Source organism: Protopterus annectens, chromosome 8.part0, assembly GCF_019279795.1.
Source record: "Protopterus annectens isolate FY-2018-M chromosome 8.part0, PAN1.0, whole genome shotgun sequence".
Classification (NCBI taxonomy): Eukaryota; Metazoa; Chordata; order Ceratodontiformes; family Protopteridae; genus Protopterus; species Protopterus annectens.
Window position 1 is genome coordinate 698,268,742 of NC_056741.1, and position 20,220 is coordinate 698,288,961.

The 20,220-nt window shown below is 35.4% G+C and overlaps 1 protein-coding gene across 1 annotated transcript in view; it reads left to right on the top strand.

Moving 5' to 3' along the window:
* TRIM46 (tripartite motif containing 46) overlaps positions 1-20,220 on the top strand; it is a 564,405-nt gene that overhangs the window by 269,332 nt on the left and 274,853 nt on the right. The gene's annotated exons all lie outside the window — the stretch shown is intronic.

Below are 20,220 nucleotides of genomic sequence, written 5' to 3' on the forward strand. Positions count from 1 at the left end.
ATTCAAGATATTTTCTCAGGGCCATCCCATAAGTTAAAAATATCATCCAAAAATCTCAGGTATAATTTACAATATTTAAATACTCTGAATTAAAAATATACTTTTCCCATGCCAATAAAACTAGATTGGCATAGACTTTGGCACATACAGCACCCATAGCCACTCTCTTGACCTGATTAAAAATTACTTCTTCAAAAATATATAGTTATCCAGAATCAGAAATATGTTCCATAATTAGCTGAATCATCCCAGCAGAAAGAAACATGCATTCTATAAGACTTTCATGGGATAATAATAATAATCCTTCTTCTATCAGTATGACTGTAAGAACGTTCACAATGATTGTCAAAAAAACTTGTTCCATATACTAAGTTTTAACCTTTCTAAAATGTCCCAATAATCTTTTAATAAATGTGTTTGATATTCAAAAACTGGTTTTAAAATGTTACCAGTAAAAAGTGCCAGACCGTAGATTTTTCTTCCCCCTGCCACAACTGTGGATCTAAAGGGTGGGTTTAAAATATCTTTATGGATTTTCAGGATACCAGATATAGTAGGTATCATTGGTTTACAAATCCTAAGAAATTCAGAGATCTCCTCAGAAATCCTATGTCAAGAAGAAATTCTTCCAGAGCCAAATCATTTTTCTTGTAAACAATATTAACTTGATTTTTGATGCCAACATATATATGTATTTGTATCATGTAAAATATTATACATAGCACTGGAATAGTCTATAGTATCATATAAAACTGTGCCTTCACCCTTATCAGTCTTCATAATAAGAATGAATTTATCATTTGCTAAAGCATTAACAGTATATTTTTTTCATTTGTATTTAAATTGTATCTCCTAGAATGTATTTTTCCTTTACTACATTGTTCAGATCTTCTATACATGCTTTCTCAAAGACTAGAATGGTAGGATGCATAACTGGATTAAATATACTCTTTTTCTTAACTAATGGGTTACTTTTCTCCAAATTAAAATATTCATCCTTTTTGCCCTGAAGCTATACTGCTACATTTAACTTTCTACTAAATCATTTTAATTCAGTCCGGATATCTTGAATTCCTAAAGATGATGGAATAAATGTTAAGCCCTTTTCAAAAATAGAAAAGTATGCAGGAGTAACTAAGTGACTACAATTTTAAGTATTATAGCCATTATATGTATATGTAAAAGCATTTGAATCTACTGTTACTACCACTTTTGGCCTATCTTTTCCCCTTTCTTGTTGAAATCCCTCCGTTGTTAATGGGGGATCAGATATTTCCCTCCATTTCTGGGTCCAGTACTGTGCGTGGGGTTTGTTCTATTTGCTAACTGTTCTGACCTATAGATATGGAAAATACTGTTCATTACTTAAATCAGTGGTTCTATCTTTATTGGCAGTTGTACATTTATTATCATTACCTACCGCCTTATCTTCTCCTATTTCAGTATTATGTCCCCCTTATATAGGGATACACAAAGATTATGTGCACCTCAGCCTCCTTCCAGCTTATCCTTGAGCAGAGAAGCTGTTTTATTATTACATAGTTTCAAATCTCTGTTTAACATTTTATTTTTCTATTCACTACTTTGCCACATAACATCAATCCTATTAAATACTTTATTATACTGCTGATGAATCCTGATATTTAACTGTTATTGTTGTGGCTATTATTCACATCTATTACAGTGTCTTATGTGTTAATACAGTCCTCTCTTCACCACTCCATTGTGATAATGGAAAACCATTGATAGCTGATGAAGAAAGATGAACTGAATCCAAGAAATCTTGCCTGTTATGCTGAACATTCAGTGTGTCTTCCCCATCAAATCAGAGAGAGGAATGTTCTATTTTGTGAATAGTGGAAGCCAGCAAAGGTTTGATGTTAGTTTGGGAAAATAATTCCAAAAGACGGGTTAATTCTCCTTTTACATTGTCCACTTTGACTGCTAACTTAGCCACATCTGCAATTCCATTTGGTGCACTTGCTCTTAAAGGCCAATGCAAAGACTTTGAGCAAATCCAGACAGAAGTGTTACCACAAATGACTTGTAAACAAAGCAAAACTGTAATGCTACAGGTGGTCAGCAAAGCAAAAACACCATGAAAAGCCAACAGAATGGTTACAACTTTTAAAATGGATTCATAAAATAAAATAAATTGGGTTTTATTGAGTAGATTAAACAGTTTCATCTCCTTACAATATGGGATTTCATCAGAATCTAAGTTCTCAATTATGTCACTTCCTTTTATAAAAAAAATTACATAATTAGAAAATTAAGTGAAAATGTTATTTGTAAAGACACAGGGCCAGATTCAATAAAGTCTACACTAAGTGTGCACAATATGTATTCAATAAAAATCTTATCACATTTTTTGTGCTTTCTAGTCACTCAGAAAGATTACACTAAGTGTACGTGTAGTCTACACTTTGTGGTAACCTTTATGAATCCCTGTCAATATTTAAAGCTGCAAGAATATCAGTAGGAAAACAAAAATTTGGAGGAAAAAGGTGTGAGTTATGTCTGTGCTGTTGTTCACTCAGAGCAGTATACACTTAGTGTATACTTAATGTAGGCTTTATTGAATCTGGCCCACAGTCATCTTATCTAATTTACCCTTATAAAAACCTAACAAATATTGCCACATTCAGTAATTCTTGTATCAACACTAAAAATATATGAATTAATAGCAAAAATCATCATAAAAAATCAATTACAATTCTTATTAGTAAAAAATACCATATGATCCAGAAATATGTATGAATATATATAAAAATAAGATATAAAGTAAACAACAGGTTTGTTATGAATATTAATCTTCTTTTTAGGCTGAATGCATAGATGTAAAATGTATAGTACGTATATAGAATATGCACATAATTCTGTCACAATTTAGCTGTGCGTAATATTATAACTGGGAGAATCAATGATGATCCATTTAAAAATGGGGAACATTTGCATCTAACTTAACTGCCAACACAATTCCCTATACTCTAACTAGGTTTCCAGTCACTACCACTTAAATTCACACCAACCTTATCCAGAATATCAAACTTCAAATTGTTATGCTCCCCCACTTTCATGTTTGTGCTTAGAATGGATGTTATCAGTATTCTCATTTTTGATCTTATGTAGGTGTTCAAAAATTATTTTTCTCCAGGATCTTCCCATTGTGCCTACATAAAAACTAGGGCATAGCTAGTATTTATCCACATAAACTACCCCTACAGTAGAATAATTACCAGACTGCAAATTTGATGTCGTTTTAAAAGTGATTTCCAAAATTTTTTCTTTCATCCAGAATACAAGAACACTTTTTACAAAAACTCATTTTCTTGTTCCATTATTCAGTATTTTTACTTTGATTATTACCAACTGGGTTGTTGTTACCCTGTCGGTTGTCACTTTTATTGTTATCTTTCTGATATAGATTTTTTCAAGTTTTGACCTGTCTTAAAGACAAAATGAGGTTCTCCCCTACAGAAACTGTTGGATTCCCCTTCAGTATTACCTAATTTTTATAAATAATGTTTTAACATTTTTAATACTGTCATTATATTGAATGATCAACTCCCTCTCAAATCCTAATCTAGGGTCCTGCCCTAGTAGTATCACTTTCTTCATTAATCCTACTCCCATTAAGGATATATACTTTTCCCCCATTCATCGACCATATCTTTACTGATCATGTTAATGAGATTTTCAGGATACCCTCAGTCAATGGACATATTTTCAAGTTTATCCATCTTGTTTTGAACTTCTTCAAAGCTGGAAGTCATTGTAATAACTCAGATACATTGTCCTCAAATAAACATTTTTTTTAATTAAAAGTGTGGATATTTTTAAAATGAAGATAGGAATTACTAAATGTTGGCTTTCTATAAATCTTGGATATAAAGCCTAAATCAGAATGTTGGTGGTAATGCTTCTGCCTGGGTTTGTTCTAAGTCTTTGCATTGTTCTGTGGTATAGATGTATTGAATGCTCAGTACAACAGACAAGATTTATTGGATTCCTATTATTGCAATGGAGTAGTAAAGAGAGGACTGTATTAAAACATAAAGGTACTGTAATATTAGTGAATAATAGCCACAGAAAGGCTATGGTGATAAATTCTATAAGAGATGAAAGGCGTGATAGTGAGACAGCTGAATTGAAAAGCTGGTTGACCAGTCTTTTTTGTACTCTTTTTGTTCCATGATAGTACAGTGAATAAATATGTTGGTAACACCCCTAATGGCTGGAATACTTTGAGAGATATGATTTACATCTTTGAGAAAAATCTTTTAAAATGAAAAACTTTGCAAATTGACAATGATTATTTAAAAGAGTGTAGTAAATGATGGATTATACCACAGCTGTTAAAAATATACAAATTTCTGACTGGGTTAAAGTGTTGTGATCAAGTTTAAGACTAATTTGTAGCTATGCTTGATATACATGGCCTTGAGTTAATGGAATTACTGATTAAGCATAGTAATTGTATTATTAATACTATTTTAAAATGTGTTGAACAGTTAAACATCAAGATTCAGCAGGATTTGCTATTTAATGATTATTTACAGCAGTATAATAAAGCATTTAATAGGATTGATGTTAAGGCTGGTGAAGTAGTGAATAAAAAAATAGAAAGTGAAATATATATTTAAAACAATATAACACTAAAACAGCTTATCCACTCAAAGAAAAGATAGAAGGAGGTCAAGGTGTATCCCTGTATAACGGGGAAAACAATACTGAAATAAGAGAAGATTAAGTAGGTAATGATAATAAGTATACAAATGCCAATGAAGATTGAATCTATGATTTAAATAATGAACAGGATTTTCCATATCTATGGAGGTCAGAATGGTTAGGAAATTGAAAAACCTCACTTGTGATATTGGACTCAGAAATGGAGGGAAGTATATGAATACCCCATTACCAAGGGAAGGGTTTAATCAATAAAGGGAAAAAGAAAAGACAATAATGGTATTAAAACTATATTCAAATTGTATTAAACATACATGTAATGGCTATAATATTTATAATTGTAGCCATTTAGTAGTTACATTTATTAGTTACCCATGCACAGTTTTCTGTTTTTGAGAAAGGGTTAAACTTTATTCTTTCAAAATCTTTTGGAATTGAAGATACTCTCAATGAGTTAAAATTATTTACTAAAAAGTTAAATTTAACAGTATACCACCAGAACAAGAAGGATGGATGTTATAATTCAGGGAAAAGTAAATCATTAATTAAGAAAAAGTGTATATTTAATTTAGTTATGCATCCTACAATTCTAACCTTTGAGAAAAAGTATGAATAGAAGAACTGAACACCTTAATAAAGGAAAGAAAACAGAGGTACAGTACTATATGATGCTGTAGATTATTACTGTGTAGTGTTTATTATTTTACACAATACAAATACAGATATATTGGCATAAAAAAATTAAGGTAACATTGCTTACAACAAAATTGATTTTGCTTTGGAAGAACTTCTTCTTGAACACAGGATTTCTGAAGATATCTTTGAATTTCTTAAGATTCATAAGCCAATAATACCTACAAATTTTGGTATCCTGAAAATACGAATGTAAATAAAAAAACACACGGTAACCAAATGGACCTGTAGGTAAAAAAATATAAAATCTAAAGAAAAGTACCAAAGGTCCAACCATCACAAGTATTTTAATAAAAACACAATGAAAAACCAAAGCTTTCAAGCCACTCAAGACTCTTCAGGGGGATCAACCACTTATGGTATGGCAGTTTTTATTGATAACTGTCTTTTGGCTTTTCCAGGTTAGGGGTCGCCACAGCAGAACTCCGGTCCACTAATGATCGACAGTGAATTTTTGTGGTGTCGACTTGCCAGCCAGGCACCCAACCTTCAAAGAAGGCACACCCACATATGCATGCACCTACCTACATGTCTTTTCAATTCACTCGACCATGGGGAGGACATGCAGACTCCGCGCAGAAGGCGCTCCAGTCAAAAATCAAACTGGAGAACTTCTTGCTGTGAGGCGACAATGCTAAATTTTAAAATCAGTTTTTGAACATCAAACAAATTTATTAAAAGGTTCTTGGTACTTTTTAGGAATGTTAAAACCTAGTATATGGAATAAACATTTAGGTTTTTCAACAACGGACGTTTTTGACATTTTTACAGCCATACCAATGGACGAAGGATTAGAATTATTCCATAAAATTCTTATAGAATGTAAATTTCCTTCTGCTGAAATTATTAAGCTAATTATGGAACTTGTCTCTTGATTTTGGATAATAACTATTTTTGCAGGAAAAACTTTTAAAAAGGTCAAGGGAGTTGTTATGGGTGATACATGTGTCCCAATATATGTGAATCTGGTTTTATTTGCATGGGAAAACATGTATTTTTTAATTCAGATTTTTGGAAGATATTTTTATCTTGTGGAATGGCCCTGAGAAAAATACCTTGGTTTTCAAGGATCATCTGAACAGTATTTGTGATTTCTTTAAATTTGCATTTCATTTTAGCAAAGAAAGAATAAATTATTTGGATGCAAACAGTAAGCATTTTGTCTTAGGCTTTACACTTTATAGATTTATAGAAAGATTTATAGAAAGTCAGCATTTAGTAATTCTTATCTTCATTTTAAAAGTGCCCATCCTTTCAATTAAAAAAAAAAACAAAGTTTATTTAAGGGACAATGTATCTAAGTCATTAGAATGACTTTCAGCTTTAAAGAAGTTGAAAACAAGGTGAATAATCTTAAAAATGTGTTCATTGAATTTGGGCATCCTAAAGATCTCATTAATACAATCAGTAAAGAAGTGGTCGATGAATGGGAGAAAACGTATACACCCTTACTGGGAGTAGGATTAATGAAGGAAGTGGTATCACTAGGGCAGTACCATAGATTGGGATTTGAGGGGGAGCTGGAGGTTCAATACAGCAATAGTTTAAATGATGTTAAAAATATTATTTATAAAAATTAGGTTATATTGAAGGGGGATCCAGCAATTTTGAAGAAGTAGTAGTAGGGGGAGAACCTCATTTTGTCTTTAAGACAGGTCACAACTTCAGAAATCTATTTAAGAAAAATAATACAAATAATAATAATAATAATAATAATAATAATAATAATAATAATTATACAGATGACAGCTGACAGAATAACAATATCCCAGCTGGTAATAATCAAAAAGAAAAACTGAATAAAGGGACAAGGAAATGTGTTTTTTGTCAACATCATTCTTGTATGCGCAATGAAGGAAGTCTAACTTTGGAAATCACTTTTAAAATTGCATTGCATTTGCAGTCTGGTAATTGTTCTACTGTAGAGATAATGTAGGTGGCTAAATGCCAGCTATGCCCCAGTTTTTATGTGGGCAAAATGGAAAGATCTTTGAGAAAAAGAATTTATGAACATCTATATAACATAAAAAATAACAATATTAATAATGCCCTTTCTAAACGTGAAAAAGAAACTAGGGTGTATAAAGATTTTCAGTTTGGTATTCTGAAGAAGATTGAAATTAATTTACATGGTGGTGACTGGGAAACCTGGTTAGAACTGGATTGGCAGTTGAAGTTATATGCAATTGCTCCCTCAGGTTTGGATGGATCATCATCGATTTGCCCAGTGTTAAAACCACACACAGCTAAATTGTGACAGAATTATGTATATACTCTATATACATATTATACATTTTATATCCACACAATCACCCTAAAAGAAGATTAATTGTCATAACAAACCTGTTTTTCATTTTATATGTTACTTATATATATATATATATATATATATAATTCATAAATATATCTGTATTGAATGTATTTTTAACAATAAGAGTTGTAATCAATTTTTATGATTTATAGTATTAATTCATATATTTTATTGCTGTTACAAGAATTACTGAATGTGGAATTATATGTTTTTATAAGGTTAAAGTAGAAAAGCCGACTGTGTCTTTTAAAAAACATTTTTTGCTCAATTATCTATTTATTTAATTTTTTTATTAAAGAAAGTGACAAAAGTGTGGACCTAGATTCTGATGAAGTCTCATATTGTAAGGGGATGAAAACAATCTACTCAATAAAATCAACTTTATTTTATTTTTTTAGTCTGTTTTCCAAGTTGTGACTATTCTGCTGATGCTTTGGTGTTTTTGCTTTGGTGACCACCTGTAGCATTATAGTTTTGTTTTGTTTGCGAGTTGGTGGTGGTAACTGTTCTGCTGCTGTTTGTTGTAGATCTTTATTCAGCAATAAATGAGCATTCTTCACTCATTCCAAATTGACAACTGAGCTACAAAATGCACAAATGCAAACAAATCTTAGTGGCTCTTTTTCAGACAGGGAGATCAGTTGGGATAGTTATCACCTTAAGATCTTTTTGGTGAGGTGGGAATGGCCATTAAGCAAATCTGAGACCTTTTGCTATGCTCCTTACATTTGAAAAGAGAGCATTTACAAAGAGTTTAGGGGAAAAAACATTTTATATACCATTTTAAATGCTCTAGAAAAGACCCACCAGGATATGTATGCATTTGCTTGTCTTGCCTGCTGCATTTTAGATTATTTCTGGGTTGGGATTCTCTGCATCACAGAATACTTTCAGCAGTATAGGATTTTTTGTTTAACTGCATACTTTCATCAGTATGAGCCCCATCAAAGAGGGCATAGTAAATACTAAAACTGTGAGCCCTGTACAAGAAGGCATAGTCAAACACACACACACACACACACACACACACACACACACACACACACACACACACACACACACACACACACACACACATATTGAAACTCCACATTGTCAAATCTGATGTTGCCGAATGTGTGGTAGGTATTGTGTGGTCTGTTTTTGTAGTGTGCTGTCCCTTTAAGGTTTTGTGGTTTCTGGTTGTTGAAGATGCCAGTGGATTTATTGTTATGTACGGAGATCCAGGAAAGTTTGTAGTGTATCAGGGTTTTGGGTAGGAATGTGATCTTATTTAGTATTTTGGGAATATGCAGGAGTAGGTTAGGGTAGGTAGGTGATAGTGTGTGTGCATAGGTGTTGAGAGTGGTGACTGTTTTACATGTGCAGTGTGTGCATGTTTCTCGTGGATATAAGTGTGTGTGTAATGGGAGTGTTGGGTGCGTAGAAGTAGGGGTGTTATTGTTTTCATGTTAGTGACCTTGGAGTTGCTATATATTTAAAATTAGTGGGGGTGTGGGGGGTGCCCTTGCACCCCCTGCAAAAATGTGTGTTACTGTTATTTATGTTGGATTATGTAGTTATGTTTTTGATTAGTTTGGGGGAGGGTTTGATGAGTATTTCGAGATTCAGAATTAGACCCTTTATGTTGTGTTCAGGTGGTGGTTTATCACTTCTGTCATGTACTGTTTATGAGAAATACCTATTACTCTTAAAATGATATAAGACTTTGTAACATCAGAGTAGCATGGAGGCATCATGTACAACCCCTTTCCATTGGCTACACAAGTGGTCGCTTAATTTTTATTCCAACCAAACCATCTCTACCTAGGCAGACCTGGTACCTCCCCAGAATTATACTATTTTAAGCTGCTTAGTTGTCAGTTTCAAATAAATAAAAACAGTCATCCATCATTGAATAAAGATCTGCTTAAACCCCTAACTGGACTATTTTTTGACTGTTCACCATGTGATGGACTGTAGCATCACTGACATTAGAACTGATAACTTGTTTAAATACTTATTGGTTATTTTTGATTGTTTTCGATGATAAGTTAAGCAAACTTCCAGATCTGTATTCTATGAAGTTAGACCCAGAGGTCAGTCCAGTGGTCAGACTGGCAAAAAAAGTTCCAATAGCTATGCAGAATAAGGTCAAAGCTCATTTGAATAAAATGGTGTGGCAAGGTGTAATTTGTCCAGTTACAGAACCAACTGAATGGGTATCATCCATGGTAGCAGCCCACAAAAAAGGCTCAGATGAAATTAGAATATGTATTGACCCAAGAGATTTGAACAAATCATTAAACAAGCCACAACATCCTATGCGCACAATTGAGGAAGTTGCAGCCCTGATACCGAATGCCACCTTCTTTTTCTGTCTTGGATGCAAAAAGTTCATTTTAGAAAGTCACTACTGACTACTTTCAGTACCCCATTTGGAAGATATTGATTCCTCAGGATGCCATTCGGAGTAAATTCTGCAAGTGAAGTCTTTCAGCGTGCAATGCAGGAAATTTTGGGGGGTTATCCTTGTGCCATAATAGTAGATGATTTATTGATTGGAGCCAATGGTGAAGCAGAGTATGACAGAAACATTAGAAAAGTTGTAGACAGAGCACATGAAGTGAATTTAAAGCTCAAACCCTGAAGTGCTATTTCAGACTACCAGAAGTTACATAAGTAGGTCATTTATTTACTAATACTGGCTTGTGTCCAGACCCGTCCAAGCAAGCAGCCATTCTTGAGATGCCAGCACCAGATAATGTTCAAGCTCTACAATGTTTTTTTTGGTATGGTCAACTACCTCGACAAGTTTTATACAAGACTTCACTGAGGTGACAGCACCTTTCAGAGAGCTGATGTGCAAAAATGTTGCATGGTCTTGGTTGGAACAGCACCAGAAAGCATTTTAAGGCCGTAAACAGAAAATTGCCACCCCACCTATTTTAAGATACTATGATGTCAATAAACCAGTAACTCTTTCCTGTGATGCTTCAAAATTTGATCTTGGCACAATTTTTCTTCAAGAAGGCAGACCAGTAGCCTGTGCATCTAGACCTCTTACCCAAACTGAAATGTGACATGCTCAGATTGAAAAAGAACGTTTGGCAATAGTATTTGCTTGTTCAAAGTTTCATGATTATCATATCTATGGTTGAGCTATTCAGATTGGAACTGATCATTAACCTCTAGTCACTATTTTAAAGAAGCCCATGCATTCAGTTCCAGTGAGATTACAAAGAATGATACTCAAATTCCAAAAGTACAACTTCAAAATGGTCTATACAAAAGGCAAACTTCTTTATCTGGCTGATACCTTATCCAGATCACCCAGAAATACAATGAAACAGCTTCATTCAGAGAATTTTTACTTTGATGTCATGGAAGTGTGTAATTTTTCTACCACGAGATTGATCCAGTTTTGCAAAAGATCAACCACTACATTAATGCTGGATGGCCGTCAAAGCAATCTAGTGAACCACCTGAAGTGCAAACTTATTTTCCTTATAGAGATGAGATGTTGATGGAAGATGGCATTATTTTCAAAGGTCCTAATATTGTTGTTTCTGCTTCCTTACAACATGAGTATATCCATATTTTACATTGTGGTCACCAGGGTTCCGAATCTACCAAAAGACGGGCGAGAGAACTAGTATTTTGGCCTTCTCTAGCAAAAATATTGATAAAGTACTTTCTTCTTGTTTAGTATGCAATAGTACTATACCACATTTGCAAAAAGAACCACCTTGTTCAAGAGTAGCCACTGATATATTTGAGTGGAACAATCAGCATTGCTTAGTGTTAGTAGACTCTTATTTGAACTGGTTTGAGATTGATTTACTACCTAATCTAACATCCACTGCTGTTATCACCAAGTTGAAACATCATTTCTCAGTCCATGGTGGTCCACACAAAGTTATTTCTGACAATGATACCCAATTTACCAGTCAGTTGTTTCAGAAATTTGCAAACGAATGGGACTTTGTATGTGTTACTAGCAGTTCAGAATATCCACAGTCAAATGGACTAGATGAACGTGCAGTACAGAGTGCAAAGCAATTATTAGAGAAGTTAAAGCGTGATAATACCTATATGACTTTTTGAATTTACTCAATCTCAGAAACATACCTTGTGATGATATACTTGGCTCGCCTGCTCAGATCCTTCTATATAGGCAAACCAGAACAACACTGCCTATTAGTTCCAGTTTGTTGAGGCCTACAGTGAAGAACACAGAACAATCAGAGCCCAACTATACAGAAAGGGTTCTTTCCAGTAGTCCAACTATAATAAATTGAGCAGATTTCTTTGTCCATTGAAAGAAGGAGAGACAGCAAGGATACAAACGGTGAAAGGTTTCGACCAGATTGGTCAAGTAACAAGTATATGTGTTGAGTCGAGATCCTACTTCATAAAATCTGAAAGTGTGGAGTACAGAAGAAACTGCAGACATCTTCTTCTTGTATCAGAATCGATATCCCAGCATTGTTTTTGTGACACAGACTCTAGAACTCCAGACAATGTTCCTGTTGCAGAATGTGTCATAACTTCTACTTCCATTCCTGATGATGTTCTTGATGTCCCCAAAGTTGAATATTCTGTAGAGATAGTCACAGTTGCTAAACCTAATTCTAATTTTTATGTCACACAATTTGGTTGTATTTACAGACCTAGTGTGAAATACACAGCAACATGGACACAATTGTCTATATGTATTTAGTTCTGTATAATTGCATTTCAAAGAATTATTTGTATCAATTGCATGTCAATTATTGTCGTCAATAATGCATGACATTTTTCACAGAGGAAGGATGTAGAATAGTGTGTGTATGTTGTACCTTTAAGAAGCGTTTCAAGGACAGCATGTACATATAAATAGCAACCACATGCTAGCTTCAGTGCCATTTTGAGAGTGCAGCCAGAGAGTGAGCATGCTTGAGTGTAATAGCTAGTTTGTTTATAAGCTTATCTAAGTTAAAGTTATTAAGCCTCAGTCCTGATGTGTTTGTACATAATAAAGCTGCTTGAACAGAACCCACAAATGCTCGTCTGTTTTATCCTGACTGGATGAGTGACACTATGTATTGACTGATTAGTTCAATGATAAGTCTTTTCATGGCTTTCCGTTTGAGGCTACATATGTTTGTATTCATATTCTGAACCCTTTCTTTTTGCCACAATTCCCTGCTCTTTTCACAAAATGTCCTCAATCTTTTGCATTCCAAAAAAGCATATTCCATTGTTTTTTCTTCTTTACACCCATCACATTTTCTTTCTTCATATTATATATATTTTATCATTCCCTTAATTGTTTCCTTAAAAACCATCACATTTTCTTTCTTCATATTGTTTGTATTTCATCATCGCATGAACTGTTATTTTATTTAACATAAGCCTCTATAAGAAATCCTGACTTTTTAAATATATTTTTAAATATTTTTAAATATTAGACCTGATATACAGAAAAGATTAAGCTACAATACAGGCACTCGAGCCTGAGTACAGAAGGCAGGTTTCCATTTACATCATTCAGGACAATCAGAAGATATGTGCAGAAACTTTGGATATATTTAGCAGCATTGTTATTATCAGCACTGTTAATGAAGACAGTATTCGGATATTGTGAACATCTAATAAAACCTTATTAAATGAACTACAATGTTTGGAAAATTCATTCTGAAATGTACACAGGATTTGGCCCATAAAGGAGAGACTAGCACCTGTTCAGCATAAGTTTGGGTAATTAACAGGTAAAGACTTTGTTTCAGTCTCATTTCAGTTGTTTCCAGTTAATTACAGTATACTACAGTCTTATCAATTCTTACACCTTTTCAACATCAAATTTTATACCTAATACTTGTACCTCCTTCACACTGAAATACACTTGCTCTACCCATACAGTATCTTCATATCCTTTATTAATTTCCTTACATATCTTTACCCTTACATTTTCTAATAATCACATCAATTCTCTCATAACCTGGTTCACCACACTCTTTGTTACTGTTACCACAAAATCATCCTCAGAACTCAGTAATAAACATAACTTTCTCCATATAATCACTTTTGCATTTTTAATTATGTCTTCCAGTCTTCCTAAAACTCCATTCATAACTAATCCAAGCAAATCCATACTCATTGGGAACCCATATTTTATCTCTTTCTTATTCCATTTCCTATTCACCTGTTCAGTTAAGGCCTTGCCTATGAATTCCCATATATTGACACAAATCATATTTTATTATTTTTTTCTAGTATCTCATACTGTTCCTTCAGTTCTTACATCTTGCCATATCTAGCTCTGTCATAAGCTTTCTTTATATCACCCACAACTAAGATCTCCTATATTATTGCTTCTTATTTATTTATTTGATATTTGTTTACTGGGACAGTCTACGAGCCCATTTTCAATGGAGACCTTAGGAGAAAAGCTCCAGAGTACAATTTAAACAAAATTACAAGTCAACATTTCTTACAAAGATTAAGACAATCACAGAGGAGTACAATTTGTGGATACAATAAAAGAAGAAAATAAGCAAATATAAAGCAAGCAATAAAGATGAAAATACATTATGTAGAAGATAGAAGAGATAACATGTATGTTATATAATAATGTATGAAAATATATTACAGAATAAGTAATGTCATAAAAACTAAATACACTTTCTGGCAAGAGACTTGGGTAGTAAATTGCAATCATAATTTCTGAGATAGGTAAAGGTAAGTGTAAGAATAAAGAAAAGGAACATTATAAGGTTAAGGAATTATAGAAAGGTTAGGCTACAAAGTAGGTAATGCAGGAAGGGAAGTAGGATAGATCAAGAAAAAGTCCGTTAAGGCTGGGGAGAATGGAGTGGAAAAGAGTACTAAGATGGCGTGGAGCATGGGCAGATCCAATTACTGGTTAGGTGTTCTTTCAGCCTAGACTTGAAGGAATAGTAGTGGGGTATAAGTCTGATTGATTCTGGAATGCTATTCCATGATTTGACAACACAGTGAAAGTACAGACTAACACTGCTAGATCTTTGAGGTTTGTAAACAGAAAGTAGGTACTTGTGAGACGAGCATAGGTCACAAAATGGAATATAGTGTTGAAGTAGTGATGATGTAATTTGTGAAAATGAGGAGTTATACAGTATTTTGTGTTAGTCTTAGCTGATTAAAGGTGAGAAAGTGGGATAGTTTGAGCCAATTTAGGGACTTGAGAGTAGAGCAAGGGTGAGAGTAGTGGGCTTGGCCTGTGGCAAATTTAGCTATTTTATTATAATGTTTGCTAAATTTAGCTTTAAGAGAAGAGTGAAGATTGGTTAGAATAGGTGACCCATATAGAAGGGAGGGGAAGTGACAGGTGGTGGCAGGGTTACTCTTGCAGAGTTGGAGATGAATTTCTTAGCCCTATACATCATGCCCAATTTTTGATTAGTTTTTTTTTTTTATGTTGTTGTGATATGCAGGTCAAACTTAAGATTGTTGTTGATAGTTACACCTAACAGTTTTGTTTGTAAAACCACATTGATTAAAGTATTTTTCAGAGAAGTAATAGCAAAGTTAGAAGTATCTGGAGAAAATTGTTTAGGTAAAAATAATAGAAGTTTCATTTTGCAGCGGGGATTAAGTAGTAGATGGTTGTTGGTGAACCAAGACTCAATGGAACTGAATACTTCTTGAGTTAAGCTCTGTAGATGAGAAAGATTCCTGGTGGAACAAATTAATGTAGAGTCATCGGCATATTGAATTAAGGTGGCTTGTTTGGTGGCCGCATTAAGATGGTAAATAAAAATGTTGAAGAAGAGTGGACCTAGTATTGAGTGTTGTGGTAATGTATTATCACTTCAAACCTAATCTGTAAAACAGGCATTATAAGTTTATAATCTACATGTCTCAGTTTAAGATATTCTTAAATATGTTTTGTCTTCCTACAACCCTTTATTAAGACATTCATTAAACATTTTTAGTAAACACTACTTCTTTACTTCGTCCATTTCAATATAAAAGCTATAATCCATTCCATCACTTCCTCACATCAAATCATCCCCTCCTCTTTGTATAGCTTTCTTCAACAACCTCCATTGATATCTTCCTCACAATTCTTCCTTCACTGGTTCACTTTTTTCACTTTAAAATCTTTTCTTTCTTTTTTAGACATTTTCTGTAAATAGCATTATGTGAATATTATACCCTCTTCTTTTTCAAATCATTTCCCTTCCTCAATGTCCTCTTTCCATATATTCCCATTATATTTTACTATGTTTTTTTATAGAAAAAAGGCTTACAGCATACCCTTTTCCTTTCACTAAATATTTTTCTGTTTTATCCATCTCTAATAACAATGTTATTAATGTAATCATTTTCTGTTTCCTTCTTTAAAATGACCTATTCCCTTCCTTCCAGAGCTCTTTCGCATTCCTATCATTTCTCTTTATACCCTTATTTTCTGCAGAAATGCCATTTGCTTTCCATTTCTAGCTCATCACCATCATCAATCCCCTTTTCCCATTTTCTATTTGAGGTTTGGATATTGCATCAACTGTCTCCAGCTCTCTCAGGTCAGTGCCACTGTCCTACCTTTCTCAAGTCATGCCAGACTTAAACAGATCTTCTGTTATACAATCCATCCTTGGTTACTTCTGCCTTCTTCCTGTCTTTATCACGTTTTCTTTACTAAATCATCTTCTGCTTTCCTGCACGTGTCTGAACCACCACAATCTAATCTCTTTCACATTCTCTGCAACCAGAGTTACTTTAGCTTCTGCTGTGATGTCATTATTTCTTTGTCTGTCTAACAGTGTGCTATCTGCCATCTCAGGCAATCATCTCCACAACCTGTAGCCTCTTCAGGTGCTCTGCCTTTACTAACCAAATTTCTGTACCATGCAGGAGCACAAGTCAAACCACTGTTTTGCACACTTTATTCTTCAGCTTCTTTGGCATTGTTTTGTCACACCCTACCCTTGACACTTTGGGTTAGTTGGCTGCTGACCCTCTGATTCTAGCTTTGAACTCCTCTCCAAAATATTTGAAGCTGCTAACCTATTCCACTGTTTTACCTTCTATCTCAATTTTCTGTTTTTTCTCATTACCCCCATTTGCTGCATTGACAACTGTCTTGTCTGTACTCACATTCATACCTTCAGTTTTGCATTCTACTCTATTCCCCTGTCATTTGCTGAAGTTCCTGTTCTGAGTCTGATTATAATGTCACATTGTCTACATGCAATAGCTTTGTTGCTCTGGCCACTTTTTCTTGTTTGCTAATATAGTCAAGCACACGCATGGATAGCAGTGGACTCTGTTTCCTTATTAAACATCTCTTTTAACACAATAAATAGATACAATATTTTCAAATCCACCAACAGATACCTCAGTCAGAAACATTGTGAACCATGCCCAATATTTTCCATTTCACAAAATACATCACCTTTTTCTATCAATGCACCACTGCTGTCCAAATTGGTCATTTTCTCCTCAACCATCTTTCGCTAAGAAGTCCCAACAGCACACCCCCCCCCCATGAAAAGAGAGTGAAAAGCATATGGGTATTTCCTCTGGTGTCCTGGACCCTAGTCAATATAAATATAATCTCTGGTCTCCTCTGAAGAGATTCTGCTGTCTTAATGGGTCTAAGTTAGTCAACAAAGTTAATTAGACTTTTCTTAATTTGGAGTATAGTTCCCCTCACATCTCCTAGGACAAGAACTTTCTGAGGGGCCATTATGCATGCAATCTTTGGGATTTTAATGCTCTGTCATCTTGGCAATGAGATTAATGTTGCATGAAGACCCTATCCCCTTCCCTTAGCTGGTGACATGGACATCTATATTATTGTAAGAACCACTTATCTCAGAGTGTGCCATAAGCTTCCCCCGGCCGGCCACCTTGGTGTTAAGAAGCCTGGGGGTTGAACACCGATGCTGATCTGGATGAGAAGATTCATCAGGCCCAGATGCAGATGGGAGTGGGGTCCCTCCTGCCCCCCCCTCCTGTGACCTCATTACCACCCAAGGGAGAAGGGACACCCACCGGTAATTCTAAGGAAGAGGCCCGAGCAGGGGCCCCCACCCCACCGACCGTGCATGAGTAAAGGGGGGGGGCCTAGTAGCCCATGTTGATGGGGGCAGCCACACCAAGGAACTGGGGCAGGGGAGTCCCTCAGTCCATCCCTGAACTACACATGTCATTAGCATTAGGATGCAGATCTCATTAAAAATATGTATGTATCATCCCCCCCAGTCCATTCGAGGAGGAGGACAGGGTTCTTAGAGGCAGAGGGCTCAGGCTCCCAGAAACCCAGTCCAGGGACCTTTCTCTCCAGGCCGGCCAGCAACCCTGAGGCTGAGCTGCTTGCTCCCACTGGAGGGCAGTCGGGGACGGGGGGGGCACCTAGGCAGGGGCATCCATAACATCAGACCGCTGGTTCTCCAAATCATATCCAGAGGAGAGGATAATCCCTTTCCTTCACCTTCCAAAGTTGACCTCTCTCTCTCTCTCTGATGGCAGGTCCCCAAAAAAAAATTCCGAATGGTACTCTCTGAAATCTATTCCCTTCTGGGAGAAAAATCACTGGGATGTGCTCGATAGAGGCAGTGGTAGCCACCACCTGCTGAGGCAGGGGTGCAGGTGTTTCCCCTACCTGGACGACTTTCTTTACCGCCCCAACAAGGCATCCAAGTCTGTTCAGCGGGGTTGGTCCTGGGGGGCTCTAGGGTCCATGGCATCTGCTAGTTTCTCTGTCAGCTGGATTTCACAGTGCATCTTATTGTTATCTTTTAGCAACTTGTGCATGCTCCTTTACATGATCAACAACTGCTACCATCAATGACTTGGGTGCTGATGTCCACATTTTCCTAGTAGTGTCTCTCATCCTTTCAGATCCAGTTTTGCCCTCTAGCAGTGGCTGGGAACACCAGAATTAGCCATCTGGGACCCACTTTTTCCACCCCAGGATGGGTGGCTCTATCTTGCTAGCTGCACTATGAAGGGCCTGAGTCAGTAATTGTGCCCAGGTCACCTGTGTAGTAGTTAGGGCTTTCTACATGTATCCCTCCCTGCTTTTTCCACTAGTGTATCAATGTACTGTGAAAAAGGTGGGCTGCTATTACCAACAGAAATAGCCTCTGGAGTGAGTTCTTTAATACTGGGTATATGTCACAAAATTATCAAAAAAGAAGAAATTTTCCACCAGTAGTCTTGAAAAGGGAGAGAACCAAAGCATGACACACAGTTGTGTATTCACTGTTGGTTTTGCTTCAATGCTGCAATTTGTGCTGCAGTGCAGTTCAAAAGAACAAAACATTACTTACAGGAAACAATCCAACTGTTTTTCTGTCTTATGGACAGCAGCATTGAGCCACATCGTAGAAGTGAATTTTTCAGTCTGTCTTTGCTAATGGTAATAACAGGCTTCAGGCTTCTTTAAGCAACCAACAGGCTTCCTTCCTAATGGTAGAGTGCTCCTTCTGATGTGTGCAGTTGCATTTCTCCACCCATGTGTCTTATTACTCCTCTAGTTCACCCCATAAACTGTAGATTCTCTCACTGCATTACTAACACTCCTAATATACAGCTCAAAGCAGGCTGCATCTAATTAATTACCTAGGAGACCTGTCTCATTTTGAGTTTGCCTTCCTACAGGGAATGCTTTGTATTTTTCTTCAGGAACCTATCCTTTGGGAAACAGCCCAAGTTGTTGTGTATGCAGTGGATAATATCCCTGATTGCCATCCAATTGCAGTCACCATGTCACAGTACCTACAGTGTAAAAGTTCACTGGGTTACCTTTACTAAAACTTCTGATTTCTTCATGTCTTTCTGCTTTACATGTTCATTTGAGCTGTGTATTGTCTGTACTTTGCAATCAATCAATCAATAAATTAAAAATAATAATTTCACATTGTAAAGTTTACATTGCCATCATTATATTGTTAAGGACACAAAGTAATGATGTTACTACCCTGATAACATATCTAGGATTCAGGCTATTAGCAAACAATCTTTTTTCCAGTATGGCTCCAGGCATCAGGAATTACCCATAGGTATAACTTTTTGACATTGGCAGTCAAAAGGTTTGCAAAACAGAAATCCTTGCCCATATGATTTCAGCTTTTCCTTGTACATCTTGGAAACAAAATATGTCATATAAAGAAGTTCTTGCTCTATAAATGATTGCCTAGCATAACTCTTCTAGGCTGACAGATACCCTTATCAATTCCATAATGCGCCACAGTGCCTAGTCTCTTCAGATTTTCTTACATTTGGCTTCAAAATTTCAGACTGTTTGAAAGATATAGTTCTTTATAGGTAGGGGCCACAATAAGGCATATACAACTACTAGCTTGTTCAGTTTTGTGCCATGTAGCTTATACTTGTTCTGTCTGACTAATATTTTAAATATCAGTGTCATATATTTATTGTGTTTTTATAGCACTACAGCTAAAATAATATTTATTTCTCAAAATGTAATATTTTCTATTATTTGAAATGTAGAATAAGTTGGAACAGTCTCATAAAAAGTAGCTGAATAGGACTTTCAGCTGGAAAGACGACAT